This window comes from Hyperolius riggenbachi, chromosome 7 (genome assembly GCF_040937935.1).
Source record: "Hyperolius riggenbachi isolate aHypRig1 chromosome 7, aHypRig1.pri, whole genome shotgun sequence".
Classification (NCBI taxonomy): domain Eukaryota; kingdom Metazoa; phylum Chordata; class Amphibia; order Anura; family Hyperoliidae; genus Hyperolius; species Hyperolius riggenbachi.
Window position 1 is genome coordinate 32354339 of NC_090652.1, and position 13619 is coordinate 32367957.

Sequence of the window (13619 nt, forward strand, 5' to 3'; positions counted from 1 at the left end):
TTTAAATAGTTTCTCTCATGTAGTCCATGAAAGCATTTCAAGCGTTAACTTGGAGTTTGTTAAGGTTGGACAGAGTTAAATGATAACTCTTAGAGACTAGAGATGGTCAATGAGACAGTAATAAATCCAGGTTGCATGCAAATTGAATTAATATTGTAGGCAGCTTGGAAATGCGTTAATCGTCAGGAAGTGCATTAGACCCCAGCACATGTGTATTTGGCAGCAGATGTAGAAGCCCAAAGTTCTTCTGCTTTGCTAATTTGAGTGGAGGACTTACATTGTAGACATTTTGTAGCTTTTGCTGTTCTTTTGCAGGATCCTTTAAAATATGTATGGAAAGAAAAAAGAAATTTACTTTGGATATGTAAAGAAAAGAACACTTCAGAAATGTGGTTGCTTGGAGGGAGCATGTGAACTTTCACCAAGTTACTACGATTCTGCAGCATAACGGGATATTTTCATTAACGTAGTTCTCTTTATTACTGCCTTGAGAGTATTGGTTTATGTAAAGAGTTTAGAGAAAGAGCAAAGAGCTAGATCATGTCAAGTGGGCACTCAGATTTGAACCAAGGACCTCTCGATCTGCAGTCGAATGCTCTACCACTGAGCTATACCCCTACGCTCTATTCAGCTTTTCTGACCATTTTAACCACTTGAGGACCTAGGGCTTTCTACCCCTTAAGGACCGACCACTTTTTTTCCATTCAGACCACTGCAGCTTTCACGGTTTATTGCTCGCTCATACAACCTACCACCTAAATGAATTTTGGCTCCTTTTCTTGTCACTAATAAAGCTTTCTTTTGGTGCTATTTGATTGCTCCTGCGATTTTTACTTTTTATTATATTCATCAAAAAAGACATGAATTTTGGCAAAAAAATGATTTTTTTAACTTTCTGTGCTGACATTTTTCAAATAAAGTAAAATTTCTGTATACATGCAGCGCGAAAAATGTGGACAAACATGTTTTTGATTAAAAAAAACCCATTCAGTGTATATTTATTGGTTTGGGTAAAAGTTATAGCGTTTACAAACTATGGTGCAAAAAGTGAATTTTCTCATTTTCAAGCATCTATGACTTTTCTGACCCCCTGTCATGTTTCATGAGGGGCTAGAATTCCAGGATAGTATAAATACCCCCCAAATTACCCCATTTTGGAAAGAAGACATCCCAAAGTATTCACTGAGAGGCATAGTGAGTTCATAGAAGATATTATTTTTTGTCACAAGTAAGCGGAAAATGACACTTTGTGAAAAAAAAAAAAAAAAAAAAGTTTCCATTTCTTCTAACTTGCGACAAAAAAAAAAAATGAAATCTGCCACGGACTCACCATGCCCCTCTCTGAATACCTTGAAGGGTCTACTTTCCAAAATGGGGTCATTTGTGGGGTGTGTTTACTGTCCTGACATTTTGAGGGGTGCTAAATTGTAAGCACCCCTGTAAAGCCTAAAGGTGCTCATTGGACTTTGGACCCCTTAGCGCAGTTAGGCTGCAAAAAAGTGCCACACATGTGGTATTGCCGTACTCAGGAGAAGTAGTATAATGTGTTTTGGGGTGTATTTTTACACATACCCATGCTGGGTGGGAGAAATATCTCTGTAAATGACAATTTGTTAATTTTTTTTACACACACAATTGTCCATTTACAGAGATCTTTCTCCCACTCAGCATGGGTATGTGTAAAAATACACCACAAAACACATTATACTACTTCTCCTGAGTACGGCGATACCACATGTGTGGCACTTTTTTGCACCCTAACTGTGCTAAAGGGCCCAAAGTCCAATGAGTACCTTTAGGATTTCACAGGTCATTTTGAGAAATTTCGTTTCAAGACTACTCCTCACGGTTTAGGGCCCCTAAAATGCCAGGGCAGTATAGGAACCCCACAAATGACCCCATTTTAGAAAGAAGACACCCCAAGGTATTCCGTTAGGAGTATGGTGAGTTCATAGAAGATTTTATTTTTTGTCAAAAGTTAGCGGAAAATGACACTTTGTAAAAAAACACAATTAAAATCAATTTCCGCTAACTTGTGACAAAAAATAAAATCTTCTATGAACTCGCCATACTACTAACGGAATACCTTGGGGTGTCTTCTTTCTAAAATGGGGTCATTTGTGGGGTTCCTATACTGCCCTGGCATTTTAGGGGCCCTAAACCGTGAGGAGTAGTCTTGAAACGAAATTTCTCAAAATGACCTGTAAAATCCTAAAGGTACTCATTGGACTTTGGGCCCTTTAGCGCAGTTAGGGTGCAAAAAAGTGCCACACATGTGGTATCGCCATACTCGGGAGAAGTAGTACAATGTGTTTTGGGGTGTATTTTTACACATACCCATGCTGGGGGGAGAAATACCTCTGTAAATGGACAATTGTGTGTAAAAAAATCAAAAGATTGTCATTTACAGAAGTATTTCTCCCACCCAGCATGGGTATGTGTAAAAATACACCCCAAAACACATTATACTACTTCTCCCGAGTACGGCGATACCACATGTGTGGCACTTTTTTGCACCCTAACTGCACTAAGGGGCCCAAAGTCCAATGAGTACCTTTAGGATTTCACAGGTCATTTTTGTTTCCAGACTACTCCTCACGGTTTAGGGCCCCTAAAATGCCAGGGCAGTATAGGAACCCCACTAATGACCCCATTTTAGAAAGAAGACACCCCAAGGTATTCCGTTAGGAGTATGGTGAGTTCATAGAAGTTTTTATTTTTTTGTCACAAGTTAGCGGAAATTGATTTTAATTGTTTTTTTTTTTCACAAAGTGTCATTTTCCGCTAACTTGTGACAAAAAATAAAATCTTCTATGAACTCACCATACTCCGTACGGAATACCTTTGGGTGTCTTCTTTCTAGAATGGGGTCATTTGTGGGGTTCCTATACTGCCCTGGCATTTTAGGGGCCCTAAACCGTGAGGAGTAGTCTTGAAACCAAATGTCGCAAAATGAGATGCGAAATCCTAAAGGTACTCATTGGACTTTGGGCCCCTTAGCGTACTTAGGGTGTAAAAAAAAGTGCCACACATGTGGTACCGCCGTACTCAGGAGAAGTAGTATAATGCGTTTTGGGGTGTATTTTTACACATACCCATGCTAAGTGGGAGAAATATCTCTGTAAATGACAATTGTTTGATTTTTTTACACACAGTTGTCCATTTACATAGAAATTTCTCCCACCCAGCATGGGTATGTGTAAAAATACACCCCAAAACACATTATACTACTTTTCCTGAGTACGGCGGTACCACATGTGTGACACTTTTTTGCAGCCTAGGTGCGCTAAGGGGCCCAACGTCCTATTCACAGGTCATTTTGAGGCATTTGTTTTCTAGACTACTCCTCGCGGTTTAGGGCCCCTAAAATGCAAGGGCAGTATAGGAACCCCACAAGTGACCCCATTTTAGAAAGAAGACACCCCAAGGTATTCCGTTAGGTGTATGGCGAGTTCATAGAAGATTTTATTTTTTGTCACAAGTTAGTGAAAAATGACACTTTGTGAAAAAAAACCAATAAAAATCAATTTCCGCTAACTTTTGACAAAAAATAAAATCTTCTATGAACTCGTCATACACCTAACAGAATACCTTGGGGTGTCTTTTTTTCTAAAATGGGGTCACTTGTGGGGTTCCTATACCGCCCTGGCATTTTACAGGCCCAAAACCGTGAGTAGTCTGGAAACCAAATGTCTCAAAATGACTGTTCAGGGGTATAAGCATCTGCAAATTTTGATGACAGGTGGTCTATGAGGGGGCGAATTTTGTGGAACCGGTCATAAGCAGGGTGGCCTTTTAGATGACAGGTTGTATTGGGCCTGATCTGATGGATAGGAGTGCTAGGGGGGTGACAGGAGGTGATTGATGGGTGTCTGTAACGATTGGTGGGCGCAGAGAGTATCTGATTACCGGTGATCTGCAGTATCACCGGAAATACAGATATATACCAGATTATAAGTGATCTGCAGTCTCACCGATAATCCGATATACAAACTAACCTCCGTTCACCTGAGTAGAGTGTAGTGTTTGGTGTAACTGTAACACTTAGAGGACAAGGCCTCAATGCAGCAAGGAGTACTGCACAGATTCCTTCCGCAGACCTGAGCTCTCCAAGACGGGAGGAGTCAGACTGACAGTAGGAAGGTATATCTGAAAGTGACCCTCAGGAGGAAGGATCGCTAACAGAGCGAGGAACCGCCTCTAACGGTAAGGTCGGTTCTCGAGGTCGGACAAGCCAGGTCGTACACACACGGACAGATAAAGTACAGGATCAGGAGGCAAAGGCAGAGTCAAAGTACAGGCAGGGTTCAGCAACGGGGTATCAGAAATATCGGGGTACAAAATCAGGAGGCAGAAGCAGAGTCAAGGAACGAGCCGGGGTTCGGCAACAGAGTATCAGAAATATCGAGGTACAAGATCAGAGTTCAGGAGGATAGTCAAGGCAGGCAGGAAGTCATAACAGATAATCACAATCAAACTAGTACTTTAGCTATCAACAGAATCTATCTTAGTGTAGGATTACAGCTCCAGCTGGTCCCGGCACACTAACGGATCTGACTACGGATCTGGGTGCTCCCACATATGTGATCGCACGCCAGACAAAGAGCAAGTGAACAACCAGCAGTATATATACTCTAGGACCTTTCCAGGACCTCCCTAATTGCTGGTCCAATGAGAGCAGTGGAATTTGTCAGCTGACCCAGCTGGTCAGCCGACACCCTTCTAACTGCTATTTAAACTCTGCCTCTGTGCTCGCGCGCGTGTAAGTCTGAATCTTGGTGGACTATCAGTCCCAGCCACACCAGTACTGTCTTGCAATGTATCCAGTGAACTGAGTGCGGGAGCCGCCTCCAATGCGGATTCCGCCGCTCTGCCTAAGCGGCATGCGGCGTTTTTTCCGCGTTGTGACGCAATGCTGGACGCGGAAACAGCCGCCTCGCCTTGAGAGACAGCGGCTTTTCCGCGTTTCATCACAGTGTCTCAGGGGGTGGTTAGAGGGGAAAATAGATGCAATCAATGCACTGGGGAGGTGATCGGAAGGGGGTCTGAGGGGGATCTGAGGGTTTGGCCGAGTGATCAGGAGCCCACACGGGGCAAATTGGGGCCTGATCTGATGGGTAGGTGTGCTAGGGGGTGACAGGAGGTGATTGATGGGTGTCTCAAGGTGTGATTAGAGGGGGGAATAGATGCAAGCAATGCACTGGCGAGGTGATCAGGGCTGGGGTCTGAGGGTGTGGGCGGGTGATTGAGTGCCCTAGGGGCAGATAGGGGTCTAATCTGATAGGTAGCAGTGACAGGGGGTGATTGATGGGTAATTAGTGGGTGTTTAGGGTAGAGAACAGATGTAAACACTGCACTTGGGAGGTGATCGGACGTCGGATCTGCGGGCGATCTATTGGTGTTGGTGGGTGATCAGATTGCCCGCAAGGGGCAGGTTAGGGGCTGATTGATGGGTGGCAGTGACAACGGGTGATTGATGGGCGGCAGTGACAGGGGGTGATTGATGGGTGGCAGTGACAGGGGGTAAATGATGGGTGATTGATAGGTGATTGACAGGTAATCAGTGGGTTATTACAGGGGAGAACAGATGTAAATATTGCACTGGCGAATTGATAAGGGGGGGTCTGAGGGCAATCTGAGCATGTAGGCGGGCGATTGGGTGCCCGCAAGGGGCAGGTTAGGGTCTGATCTGATGGGTAACAGTGACAGGTGGTGATAGGGGGTGATTGATGGGTAATTAGTGGGTGTTTAGAGGAGAGAATAGATGGAAACACTGCGCTTGGGTGGTGATCTGATGTCGGATCTGCGGGCGATCTATTGGTGTGGGTGGGTGATCAGTTTGCCCGCAAGGGGCAGGTTAGGGGCTGATTGTTGGGTGGCAGTGACAGGGGATGATTGATGGGTGATAGGTGATTGGCAGGTGATTGACAGGTGATCAGTGGGTTATTACAGGGAAGAACAGATGTAATTAATGCACTGGTGAATTGATAAGGGGGGGTCAGAGGGCAATCTGAGCGTGTGGGCGGGTGATTGGGTGCCCGCAAGGGGCAGATTAGGGTCTGATCTGATAGGTAAAAGTGACAGGTGATGATAGGGGGTGATTGATGGGTGATTGATGGGTAATTAGTGGGTGTTTAGAGGAGAGAATAGATGTAAACAATGGATTTGGGAGGTGATCTGATGTCGGGTGCAAACAAGGGTCTGGGGGGTGGGCAGGGGGGGGGGTCTGATGGGTGCTGTGGGCGATCTAGGGCAGGGGGGGGGAAAATCAGTGTGCTTGGTGCAGACTAGGGTGGCTGCAGCCTGCCCTGGTGGTCCCTCGGACATTGGGACCACCAGGGCAGGAGGCAGCCTGTATAATACACTTTGTAAACATTACAAAGTGTATTATACACTTTGTATGCGGCGATCGTCGGGTTAACATCCCGCCGGCGCTTCCGTATGGCCGGCGGGATGTTGCGGCGGGTGAGCGGCGCCAGGCGGAGGCGGAGGATCGCGTCACGGATGACGCGATCGCTCCGCCCATGCCCATACAAGGACCGCCGCCAATTGTCAATACGGCGGTCCTTGCGGCGTCCACTTCCCGGCCGCCAATTGTATATACGGCGGTCGGGAAGTGGTTAAATAGTTTCTCTCATGTAGTCCATGAAAGCATTTCAAGCGTTAACTTGGAGTTTGTTAAGGTTGGACAGAGTTAAATGATAACTCTTAGAGACTAGAGATGGTCAATGAGACAGTAATAAATCCAGGTTGCATGCAAATTGAATTAATATTGTAGGCAGCTTGGAAATGCGTTAATCGTCAGGAAGTGCATTAGACCCCAGCACATGTGTATTTGGCAGCAGATGTAGAAGCCCAAAGTTCTTCTGCTTTGCTAATTTGAGTGGAGGACTTACATTGTAGACATTTTGTAGCTTTTGCTGTTCTTTTGCAGGATCCTTTAAAATACGTATGGAAAGAAAAACCAAATTTACTTTGGATATGTAAAGAAAAGAACACTTCAGAAATGTGGTTGCTTGGAGGGAGCATGTGAACTTTCACCAAGTTACTACGATTCTGCAGCATAACAGGATATTTTGATTATTGTAGTTGTCTTTATTACTGCCTTGAGAGTATTGGTTTATGTAAAGAGATAGGAGATAGATCATGTCAAGGGGGCACTCGGATTTGAACCAAAGACCTCTCGATCTGCAGTCGAATGCTCTACCACTGAGCTATACCCCCACGCTCTATTCAGCTTTTCTGACCATTTTAAATAGTTTCTCTCATGTAGTCCATGAAAGCATTTCAAGCGTTAACTTGGAGTTTGTTAAGGTTGGACAGAGTTAAATGATAACTCTTAGAGACTACAGATGGTCAATGAGACAGTAATAAATCCAGGTTGCATGCAAATTGAATTAATATTGTAGGCAGCTTGGAAATGCGTTAATCGTCAGGAAGTGCATTAGACCCCAGCACATGTGTATTTGGCAGCAGATGTAGAAGCCAAAAGTTCTTCTGCTTTGCTAATTTGAGTGGAGGACTTACATTGTAGACATTTTGTAGCTTTTGCTGTTCTTTTGCAGGATCCTTTAAAATATGTATGGAAAGAAAAAAGAAATTTACTTTGGATATGTAAAGAAAAGAACACTTCAGAAATGTGGTTGCTTGGAGGGAGCATGTGAACTTTCACCAAGTTACTACGATTCTGCAGCATAACGGGATATTTTCATTAACGTAGTTCTCTTTATTACTGCCTTGAGAGTATTGGTTTATGTAAAGAGTTTAGAGAAAGAGCAAAGAGCTAGATCATGTCAAGTGGGCACTCAGATTTGAACCAAGGACCTCTCAATCTGCAGTCGAATGCTCTACCACTGAGCTATACCCCTACGCTCTATTCAGCTTTTCTGACCATTTTAAATAGTTTCTCTCATGTAGTCCATGAAAGCATTTCAAGCGTTAACTTGGAGTTTGTTAGGGTTGGACAGAGTTAAATGATAACTCTTAGAGACTAGAGATGGTCAATGAGACAGTAATAAATCCAGGTTGCATGCAAATTGAATTAATATTGTAGGCAGCTTGGAAATGCGTTAATCGTCAGGAAGTGTATTTGAATGTCCCACTTCTATGACGCTCACAATTTGCATAATAATCTGCATGAAAGCTAGAATGATGAGCATGTTACGGACCATGGCCGCAAGAGACACTTTCGTCAGACCCAGAAACTTCTCATTCTGCAGTTGCCATTTCTGCCACTGCATTAGACCCCAGCACATGTGTATTTGGCAGCAGATGTAGAAGCCCAAAGTTCGTCTGCTTTGCTAATTTGAGTGGAGGACTTACATTGTAGACATTTTGTAGCTTTTGCTGTTCATTTGCAGGATCCTTTAAAATACGTATGGAAAGGAAAACCAAATGTACTTTGGATATGTAAAGAAAAGAACACTTAAGATATGTGGTTGCTTGGAGGGAGCATGTGAACTTTCACCAAGTTACTACGATTCTGCAGCATAACGGGATATTTTGATTATTGTAGTTCTCTTTATTACTGCCTTGAGAGTATTGGTTTATGTAAAGAGATTAGAGAAAGAGCTAGATCATGTCAAGGGGGCACTCGGATTTGAACCAAGGACCTCTCGATCTACAGTCGAATGCTCTACCACTGAGCTATACCCCCACGCTCTGTTCAGCTTTTCTGACCATTTTAAATAGTTTCTCTCATGTAGTCCATGAAAACATTTCAAGCGTTAACTTGGAGTTTGTTAAGGTTGGACAGAGTTAAATGATAACTCTTAGAGACTAGAGATGGTCAATGAGACAGTAATAAATCCAGGTTGCATGCAAATTGAATTAATATTGTAGGCAGCTTGGAAATGCGTTAATCGTCAGGAAGTGCATTAGACCCCAGCACATGTGAATTTGGCAGCAGATGTAGAAGCCCAAAGTTCTTCTGCTTTGCTAATTTGAGTGGAGGACTTACATTGTAGACATTTTGTAGCTTTTGCTGTTCTTTTGCAGGATCCTTTAAAATACGTATGGAAAGAAAAAACAAATTTACTTTGGATATGTAAAGAAAAAAACACTTCAGAAATGTGGTTGCTTGAAGGGAGCATGTGAACTTTCACCAAGTTACTACGATTCTGCAGCATAACGGGATATTTTGATTAACGTAGTTCTCTTTATTACTGCCTTGAGAGTATTGGTTTATGTAAAGAGTTTAGAGAACGAGCTAGATCATGTCAAGGGGGCACTCGGATTTGAACCAAGGACCTCTCGATCTGCAGACGAATGCTCTACCACTGAGCTATACCCCCACACTCTGGTCAGCTTTTCTGACCATTTTAAATAGTTTCTCTCATGTAGTCCATGAAAGCAATTCAAGCGTTAACTTGGAGTTTGTTAAGGTTGTACAGAGTTAAATGATAACTCTTAGAGACTAGAGATAGTCAATGAGACAGTAATAAATCCAGGTTGCATGCAAATTGAACTAATATTGTAGGCAGCTTGGAAATGCATTAATCGTCAGGAAGTGTATTTGAATGTCCCACTTCCATGACGCTCACAATTTGCATAATAATCTGCATGAAAGCTAGAATGATGAGCATGTTACGGACCATGGCCGCAAGAGACACTTTCGTCAGACCCAGAAACTTCTCATTCTGCAGTTGCCATTTCTGCCACTGCATTAGACCCCAGCACATGTGTATTTGGCAGCAGATGTAGAAGCCCAAAGTTCTTCTGCTTTGCTAATTTGAGTGGAGGACTTACATTGTAGACATTTTGTAGCTTTTGCTGTTCATTTGCAGGATCCTTTAAAATACGTATGGAAAGAAAAACCAAATTTACTTTGGATATGTAAAGAAAAGAACACTTCAGAAATGTGGTTTCTTGGAGGGAGCATGTGAACTTTCACCAAGTTACTACGATTCTGCAGCATAACGGGATATTTTGATTATTGTAGTTCTCTTTATTACTGCCTTGAGAGTATTGGTTTATGTAAAGAGATAAGAGATAGATCATGTCAAGGGGGCACTCGGATTTGAACCAAGGACCTCTCGATCTGCAGTCGAATGCTCTACCACTGAGCTATACCCCCACGCTCTGTTCAGCTTTTCTGACCATTTTAAATAGTTTCTCTCATGTAGTTCATGAAAACATTTCAAGCGTTAGCTTGGAGTTTGTTAAGGTTGGACAGAGTTAAATGATAACTCTTAGAGACTAGAGATGGTCAATGAGACAGTAATAAATCCAGGTTGCATGCAAATTGAATTAATATTGTAGGCAGCTTGGAAATGCGTTAATCGTCAGGAAGTGCATTAGACCCCAGCACATGTGTATTTGGCAGCAGATGTAGAAGCCCAAAGTTCTTCTGCTTTGCTAATTTGAGTGGAGGACTTACATTGTAGACATTTTGTAGCTTTTGCTGTTCTTTTGCAGGATCCTTTAAAATATGTATGGAAAGAAAAACCAAATTTACTTTGGATATGTAAAGAAAAGAACACTTCAGATATGTGGTTGCTTGGAGGGAGCATGTGAACTTTCACCAAGTTACTACGATTCTGCAGCATAACAGGATATTTTGATTATTGTAGTTCTCTTTATTACTGCCTTGAGAGTATTGGTTTATGTAAAGAGATTAGAGAAAGAGCAAAGAGCTAGATCATGTCAAGGGGGCACTCGGATTTGAACCAAGGACCTCTCGATCTGCAGTCGAATGCTCTACCACTGAGCTATACCCCCACGCTCTATTCAGCTTTTCTGACCATTTTAAATAGTTTCTCTCATGTAGTCCATGAAAGCATTTCAAGCGTTAACTTGGAGTTTGTTAAGGTTGGACAGAGTTAAATGATAACTCTTAGAGACTAGAGATGGTCAATGAGACAGTAATAAATCCAGGTTGCATGCAAATTGAATTAATATTGTAGGCAGCTTGGAAATGCGTTAATCGTCAGGAAGTGCATTAGACCCCAGCACATGTGTATTTGGCAGCAGATGTAAAAGCCCAAAGTTCTTCTGCTTTGCTAATTTGAGTGGAGGACTTACATTGTAGACATTTTGTAGCTTTTGCTGTTCTTTTGCAGGATCCTTTAAAATGTATGGAAAGAAAAAAGAAATTTTCTTTGGATATGTAAAGAAAAGAACACTTCAGAAATGTGGTTGCTTGGAGGGAGCATGTGAACTTTCACCAAGTTACTACGATTCTGCAGCATAACGGGATATTTTCATTAACGTAGTTCTCTTTATTACTGCCTTGAGAGTATTGGTTTATGTAAAGAGTTTAGAGAAAGAGCAAAGAGCTAGATCATGTCAAGTGGGCACTCGGATTTGAACCAAGGACCTCTCGATCTGCAGTCGAATGCTCTACCACTGAGCTATACCCCCACGCTCTATTCAGCTTTTCTGACCATTTTAAATAGTTTCTCTTGTCGGGGTTTTGTCAATGTTTGTATTAATAGTTAAAAATTAGAAAATCACAAATATAAAGCTCCTAAAAAATGGGAGGAGCTAACAATACAAACACACGCCTAACTATATGAGTTCGTTTTTCGAGGTTTTACAGTACTGGTTTAAACATGTAAATAAACGTAGACCAACTTGTAAAAATATCAATTTAATATCAAATAAATATTACAATATCAAAACGATATAAAATTGCACTTTTGATTTAACACAAAACTCGTAAGGTTATTCCTACAATGAGCTGGATCATACAATTTCAGTGATACAATCAAATTGTTGTTATACGCATTTATCAATAAGCAAAAACTTAAACCAATAGCAGTCAATTCAAATACAATGCAGAGCTATGAGTCATCAAATATGGCCACCGGCCATGTCAATCAATTTATCACAGGATTCCTGGAGACAAAATGGCTGCTATCAAAATCAAAAATGGCTGCTATCAAAATCAAAATGGCGGCTATGAAAAACAAAATGGCGGCTATCAAAAATCAAAATGGCTGATGTCAGCTATACCATTCAATATGACAAATTTAGGATGACTCAGTGGATATAACGACTGGGCGTTGCCCTACAATTGATATGCAATCAACTATAAATGACAGGAATTTTACTTCTGTCTACACTTTAACCTCCGCTGGCCTGTGTTACTACACAAAGCGAGCGGGTAACATACATATATATATAATTTTGGAATGAAATATCTTATTGAGTCATTCTAAACTTTGCTAGGTGTGGCCTGCACATGCTGCGGCAAAATATCAATATTTAGAGGAGGTAGCTTGAAATATCTTTTATCCAAAAACAAGTTATGGAATTCACAGCCAGCGATTCTTGAACTATTAATTGTGTTCATCTAAAGAAAAATATACCCACTGAATGGGTTTTATCAAAGATGCGGAGTGAGTGATTACTGTGCACTGGAAGAACCCACTCCCTTTGGCTATAAATGACTATAAAATAAGAGAAATAATTGTCAATAAATCAAACGTTCAGATAACTGCGCTGTGATAAGTCATATAACTGGAAAAAATTGGTTATTAATAGTTACCAATATGGAGTCAAGGGCGTGTTCCTTTGGGCGTGATCATTCAGAATGCATGGATTCCCCTGAGCCCTCTTCAGTAGTGTTGGGCGAACACCTGGATGTTCGGGTTCGGGCCGAACAGGCCGAACATGGGCCAGATGTTCGGCATGTTCGGCCCGAACGCCGAACTCAATGGGAGTCAATGGGACCCCCGAACATGCCCATTTTGGGGGCCCTATGGGGTCGCAGGCATAAGGGGGGAGCATGCCCCGGTCGCGGGGGGGTCGGAAATTCCCCCCACCCCCTCCGCTAGCGCTCCCCCCTCTGCCTGCTTCCCCATACAAAAAGTTTAAATCAAGTTCAATAGTACCTGGGCTGGTGGCATTGGCTGGCAGTGGAGTGAGGAGGAGGAGGAGTCCGAATAGCAGAGTGACGTTGAGGCCGGGCAGCGGGCGGTTCAGCGCTAGTACCCTTGTGGTACTTCCGCCCTTTCTCTGACCTCACGTCCTCTGCGTGATGACGCATACGAGGGTACGCGTGATGCGTACCCTCGTATGCAGAGGACGTGAGGTCAGAGAAAGGGCGGAAGTACCACAAGGGTACTAGCGCTGAACCGCCCGCTGCCCGGCCTCAACGTCACTCTGCTACTCGGACTCCTCCTCCTCCTCACTCCACTGCCAGCCAATGCCACCAGCCCAGGTACACTACTATTGAACTTGATTTAAACTTTTTTTATGGGGAAGCGGGCAGAGGGGGGAGCGCTAGCGGAGGGGGTGGGGGGAATTTCCGACCCCCCCCGCGATCGGGGCATGCTCCCCCCTTATGCCTGCGACCCCATAGGGGGGCCGTATTGCGGCCTGTTCGGCCGAACAGGGCCCTGTTCGCCCGAACAGGGGCCCTGTTCGGCCCTGTTCGGGGGCATACAGAAGTTCGGGGCGAACCCGAACTTAAAAGGCCGAACACCATCAGGTGTTCGGCCGAACTCGAACATCACCCGAACAGGGTGATGTTCTGCAGAACCCGAACAGTGGCGAACACTGTTCGCCCAACACTACTCTTCAGCTGGTGATCTGATGATTGATCGATGACTGACTCATCTCTTCTTATTCCCCTCACTACCTATGATCCTGCCCAGGAGATTAAATCTTCCAGC

The 13619-nt window shown here is 43.3% G+C and overlaps 6 non-coding genes across 6 annotated transcripts; all 6 read right to left on the reverse strand.

Annotated features, from left to right (window-relative positions):
- Nucleotides 1–7152: 7152 nt before the first annotated feature.
- On the reverse strand, nt 7153–7224 carry TRNAC-GCA (transfer RNA cysteine (anticodon GCA)). Its single transcript has one exon. It is a non-coding gene; the product is annotated as a tRNA-Cys (tRNA).
- A 1360-nt stretch (nt 7225–8584) lies between these two features.
- TRNAY-GUA (transfer RNA tyrosine (anticodon GUA)) lies at nt 8585–8656 on the reverse strand. Its single transcript has one exon. It is a non-coding gene; the product is annotated as a tRNA-Tyr (tRNA).
- A 565-nt stretch (nt 8657–9221) lies between these two features.
- Nucleotides 9222–9293, reverse strand: TRNAC-GCA (transfer RNA cysteine (anticodon GCA)). The gene has a single exon. It is a non-coding gene; the product is annotated as a tRNA-Cys (tRNA).
- A 710-nt stretch (nt 9294–10003) lies between these two features.
- On the reverse strand, nt 10004–10075 carry TRNAC-GCA (transfer RNA cysteine (anticodon GCA)). Its single transcript has one exon. It is a non-coding gene; the product is annotated as a tRNA-Cys (tRNA).
- Nucleotides 10076–10647: 572 nt separating this feature from the next.
- On the reverse strand, nt 10648–10719 carry TRNAC-GCA (transfer RNA cysteine (anticodon GCA)). The gene has a single exon. It is a non-coding gene; the product is annotated as a tRNA-Cys (tRNA).
- A 570-nt stretch (nt 10720–11289) lies between these two features.
- On the reverse strand, nt 11290–11361 carry TRNAC-GCA (transfer RNA cysteine (anticodon GCA)). The gene has a single exon. It is a non-coding gene; the product is annotated as a tRNA-Cys (tRNA).
- Between the last annotated feature and the right edge of the window lie 2258 nt (nt 11362–13619).